The following is a 6,000-nucleotide window of genomic DNA, read 5'->3' as shown; positions in this document are numbered from 1 at the left end:
TGTCACGTTGGCTTATAGAGAATTCGAGTCCGAATGCATTTTCTGCATGAAGCAAAGTAAAGGACGGGAAAGTTGTTGGTTGGTTGGTTTGTAGTAAGTGTATATAAGTATACATACTTTTTATTTCCTTTCATCGTGCTAAGTCGACACGCGAAATGAGAATTATATGTATAAATGTAATATGTATGCGCGTGTTTGTCAGTTGCTTGGAAAGAGTACGTGTGTCTGATGTGATTTATAAATAGTTTAATATTTAATATTTTATTAACAAGTAACAAAATATATTCATATCTCAATGAGAGTACATTTAATTTATATATATTTCCATTTTTTATTCGTAATAAAAGTAATTAAATAAATCTAGTAAACTTAAATCCTTTCGTTAAGCGATTAGGTTGTATATGCAATATAAATCTATATAAAATATAAAAAATATAATATATGTAAATAATAATATATATAAATAAAAATATAAAAGAATTTATTTCTTGATTTATATTATCGTCGTAATTAATCACTCTGTTGTATATATGTTTATTAATAAAAAAATAATTATCAATCCACATATATATATATATAATCTTTCCGTGATGATCAAATTTATTTAACATCTATGATGTAATACGTGGGATTAAAGTATTGATAATTGAATAAAATAAAATAAAAATTGATAACACCATTGCGGAATGGTTATTAAAAATAATAACAAATAATGTCTCTCTCTCTCTCTCTCTCTCTCTCTCTTTCTCTTTGTCTCGTTCTTTCTCATGGATTGTAAGGATCGTTGGATAATCTTGAAAAATTAAAGCAGTGTTATTTACGTGGGAGGGTGGAGTGTTTTTAGGTGTGCCACGTTGTTGTGTTGTGTAGTCGGAATACATATAATGAACGACCCTCGAGAAGGATGCCGAAAGTTCCGTCGGAACTTGTGTACCTTGGGATCGCAAGAAGAGAGAGAGAGAGAGAGAGAGAGAGAGAGAGAGAGGGAGAGAGAGACGTTGCTCCTGTAAATTAATAGGTTGCACGAGCGACGTCGAAGAAGAAACTTTTAATTCGTTCCTACTGACGAGGAAAGATGCGCACGGTACTCTTTCGCAAAAGAACAAGAGTGAGAGAGAGAGAGAGAGAAAAGGGAAAATGGAAATGATACAAAAAGAATAATAAAGAATAAAAAAGAGAAGTGGAAGGAAGGAAAAAAAAAATTAGAGAAAAAAAATAGAAAGAAAGAAAGAAAGAAAGAAAGAAATTACTTAAGAATACGCGAAAAGGTTGAATTCTCGCGTAATATATATATATTCCTTTTTTTCTTTTCTTCTTTTTTATTCTCCTATTTCTTTTTTTTTTTTTTTCTTTTTTTCTTCTTCTTTTCTCTTTACCGTGAGAGATATAAAAGCCTAGGGAATATATTTGTCGCACGGGAGAGTCACAACAGAAGCAAATTCTTTGACGCTACTTAATTGCGTGTTCTTTTTAAAAAGTATAGAGGTAAAAGAGGAGAAAAATTATAAAGTCGAGAATGAGAGAAAAAGATGGCACCAAAGAGACAAGAGAAAAAATTCCTTAGGCACGATGACCGTTCTCCTTCCTTTTCCTTCTTTCCCTTTCCTTTCTTTCTTTTTCTTTTCATCTAACCGTGAGATAATGAAAGAGTCGAACAGAAAATTCATTTTGTCGAATGATATCGTTCTTCACCTTTTTTTCTCTCTCTTTCTCTCTTTTTCTCTCTTTCATGATATCACAAAAAAAAAGGTAAGGTAAGGGTACGTGAGTTTCGTTAATTACCCTTCGGTGTTATCTTCACAATCGTTTTTCACGAACAAAATTTCAACTGTACAAATGATAAAAAAGCGACATTAAGCGGCGAACTATCGGCAACCGCACAAGCCACGTATAAGATGAAGATGAAGATGAAGAAAATGTAGAAGAAGGATAAGAAAAGAAAGAGAATAAGAAAAAGTATAGAAAAAGAAGATTCGTTGGGTGCTCGCGGCGGTGTGGTGAACCTACGGGAAAGCTACAAAAGCTCATTCTCCTACGTTTTCTCGATGCAAATAGGAAACTTTTTAATTAAGGCCGTTAACTCGAGCGAAGGATTATTCAAATTTTAATAGGTTATCCCCGAAGGCCGAACCAAGGGAAAGAGAAGCCAGAGAAAGGGAGAAAGGGAGAAAAAGAGAGAGAGAAAGAGGGAGAGCTTTCAATTCTTCCTTATCAAAAAAAAAAAAGAAGTGGAACAAAAAAAATATCTAGAAAGTACTTCACGATGCTTGATGATCGAACGAACGATCGGCCACTAGAAAGAAGAAGAAGAAGAAGGAAAAAAAAAGAATAGGAAAAGCCCACAGCTTGAACTTTTACCTACGTTTCAGCCCTCGCCCCTAACCTCTCCCTCCACTAACCACACGTTCGTTTCTTCACATGAATGCACGTGCCGCAAGAATTTATTATAAATTTTATCTCTTGCAGGATAATTATTTTCTATATATATATATATTTTTGTTTGTTTGTTTAGTATTTTTATAACGTTGGACGATTAAAAGGGAAGCAAGGTATTTTTATTTTTTCCTCGTTAGTCAACGTAAAGGCCTTTTTATTACATGAAAAGAAAAATATATATATATATATATATAGTTATGTGCATATATTTACTTTTAGATAATTACTTACGGTAGTTAACAAAGCACGAATAGTTAAAACAATTTGCATATACTAAGCTCTTGATATAATGTATTATTAAATTTTTGGAAAATAATAATTGTGTATTTAAATTTTTGAATCGAAATTGAAAATATTATATAAAGGGTTATTATCAAAGATAACGGGAATATTCGAACTATTAAATTAGGTCACAATTGTTTTTGATCACACGCCAAGCAGGCTTGGAATTTCTAGATCACTTTTTAATAAGACGTGCAAAGTGATAAGCGAGAATCGAAGTGTAATAATGCACTTGCGGATAGAATTGGGTTAAAGGTCGTTCATACAAAGAAACAGAAAGAGAGAGAGAGAGAGAGACAGAGAGAAAGAAAGTTACGTTAGTTTTCTTTTTTTTTACGATCGTTCGAATGGTTTTAAATTTAACGAAGCATTAGTTTAAATAAATCGTATGTCACTCGTCGACGAAAGTGATAAGATTTCTTAATGGGCAAGACAAACTGAAAAATCTCTCGCAAAATCGAGTGCTAGTTGATAAAAGTGATAGAAAGAGAGAAAGAGAGAGAGATAACGTCACGAAAAGGGGGGGAACTAATATTTTTGCAAACTTCTCGAGTAGGAGGAGAAGATATTCTTGATATTTTTCCTTCGAAAAAAAAAAAACTAGAGAAAGAATATGAATCGAAGGGTACTACGGACGTAACGTAAAGAAAGCGAGAAAGAGAACGAGAGAGAGAGAGATAGAAAGAAAGAAAGAAATAGAAGTTCTAGCAAAAGTGGATAGGTAATAACCTTCTTGCAAGCGATGAGAAACGATTGGCAATCAAAGTTGGTATTACGCGTGGAGAGCTAGCCGAGAGAAGATCGAGAGTGTGCATTCGATTCTCCTTTCAAAGAGGAGGACTCGTTAACCTGCTTGCTTCCTTCCTTTCTTCCCCCCAGCCTCTCCCTTCCTTCGTCCTTTTACCCCATTCGAGATACGACTCCGAGAAGTCTAAACTCTTCGACCAGAAAATCGCCACCGGTAATATATTTTTCTCTTATTTTTTCTTTCTTTCTTTCTTTATTTATTTCTTTTCTTCTCTATATTTTAAATCTACGACAACGAGAAGAGTTCGTTAAAGATACGATCAAATATACAAGATTTACGATTAATCGTAAATAAATGTACGAAGTATTAGCACGTATGTGGTGAATACTTTTTTTCTTTTTTTTTTTTTTCTTTAATGCGAAATATCTCTGATATTCGAAATATTTGTTACTTTTTTTTCGATCAAACGAAACTATTCGCATAGTATCTTGAACATAATATGATAAAACTATTTTTGATGAAATAAAAAAAATATTACATTAAAATGAAAACAATTGGGAAAGTTATGTGTAGAAATATAATTTAACAGATTTTATTATTATTAAACAGAGAAAATATTTATTGAAATAAAAAATTCAAATGGGCTAACATTTCGTTCCACTTTCTTGTTCACGTATTAAATAAAATTACTTAAAATTTTTTCGTAATACTTTTTCCGGTTATATAAAAAAGAGAAAAGGAAAAAGTGAGAAAAAAAGTTGTTCCACTTTATTCGTTAACGTAGAAAAGCTTCGAAGGAAAAAGTAACGATACCAGAGCAAAAAAACCGAAATCAAATGTATAATACCGCAACAAATAACAACAACAACAACAACAACAACAATAATAATAATAATAATAATAATCAAGATAGGCAATATTAAAAAAGGGCGATAAATATATCTAACGAGTATAAAAATTTAAATTTGGTATTTGGTTTCTCCGATATAAAAGGGGTCGTGTTCGTTCGGTCAAAATAAATAAAATGAAACGTGAAAGACCGAGTAGAAAACAACAAAGCAGAAAGGAACGTGGTGTTGTTGGTAGGTTGTAGTAGGTAGGTAAGTTGGTAGGTAGGTAGGTAGGTAGGTAGGTAGAAAGAGGTAGGTAGGAAGGAAGGAAGGAAGGAAGGATAGAAGTAGTGAGGGAAAGTAAAGTAGTAGTAGGAGAGGGCAGGCAAGGAGAAGTGGGGGGACGGGACGGGGGGGGGGATTGGTTAGTCGGAAAAGGAGAAAGAGGATCTCGCGGTAAAATAGTTAGCGACCTTGCCGTGGTTCAACTCGGAGGCCGCGGATTCCATTGGTGCTGGTTGGGTCGTCCCTTGGTCGTCTTCGTGGTGGTTCGTGGTGCTTGCTAAAGGATCCTTTTCTACGGTAGACAGACAGACTGACTGACTGACTGACTGACTGAAAGAAAGAAAGAAAGAGAAAGGGAGAAGAGGAGGATAGTAGGTGATTATGGTCCCCGTTGAGGAGGGAGGAGGGGGGGGGCGGCGGGAAGGGATACTCAGATCAGAGGTGCCGACTTATGCGATGACTGAGCGATCTCCGCGAAATAATCACCCGTCTGTCCCGTCGGTCCTGTTTTCTTCACACCGATATACAAGCCGGTCAAAGCTTGGGCCAGGCCACGAGGCCTTAGAGAGGCCGATTAATCACCTGGAAGCTACGGAAACGCACCTCCGACGACGATTATTTGCATGGACGCGCCGCACCCGATCGACCTTCTCATCTCTTTCTCTTCTCTTTTATTCTCTACGTTCTGATCTTCTTTTTCTTTTTTTCTTTTTTTTTTTTTTTTTTTTTTTTTTATTCTCGGTTTATATACCCCTTTTTTGCATTCCTATCTTTAGAGAGACACAAAGTCGAGACCGCGAGCGATAATAAATCTGTTTTGTTCGGACTGCGGCACCGTTTCGATCGATTTTTAAACACGTATAACAAATACGATATTTATATATGGATATTATTATTATTATTATTATTGTTGTTGTTGTTATCTAATTAGATGATTATTTGAAGGTGCACGGAAATTTTTGGTTTTTGTTTTTGAAATAATATAAATCGTTTTATTGTTACATCTTTTCGTGTTATTTTTATTATCTCATTTTTACGAGAATAGGAACGATTTTTTTTTCATATTTATTCAAGATTATCAAAGTGGTCGCACGCAGTTTTTTTAATCATCTTTCCGTAGTCAATAGGATATGGGGTTTTTGTTTCTTTTTTTCTCGTACGAGTTATCAATTCATTTTATTAACCGTATTCACTTTGCTCGCGACATTCGCGTGATCTGACGGTAATTGTGGTTAGATTGACTAACCACTGAACAATTTTTATATTGCAATCATTTCTCAGGATGGTCATTACGATTTACTAATCGTTTTGTTTTATCGATAAATTTTGAATGTATAAAAATACTCGTTCGTAATATTTCTAACGCGTTTCATGGATCGTATAATAATATATTGGATGATTGAAAAGAGAAAATGTATG

This window comes from Polistes canadensis, unplaced genomic scaffold (genome assembly GCF_001313835.1).
Source record: "Polistes canadensis isolate GaletaPanama2010 unplaced genomic scaffold, ASM131383v1 scaffold_122, whole genome shotgun sequence".
NCBI lineage: Eukaryota > Metazoa > Arthropoda > Insecta > Hymenoptera > Vespidae > Polistes > Polistes canadensis.
This window is presented reverse-complemented; position numbering follows the sequence as displayed.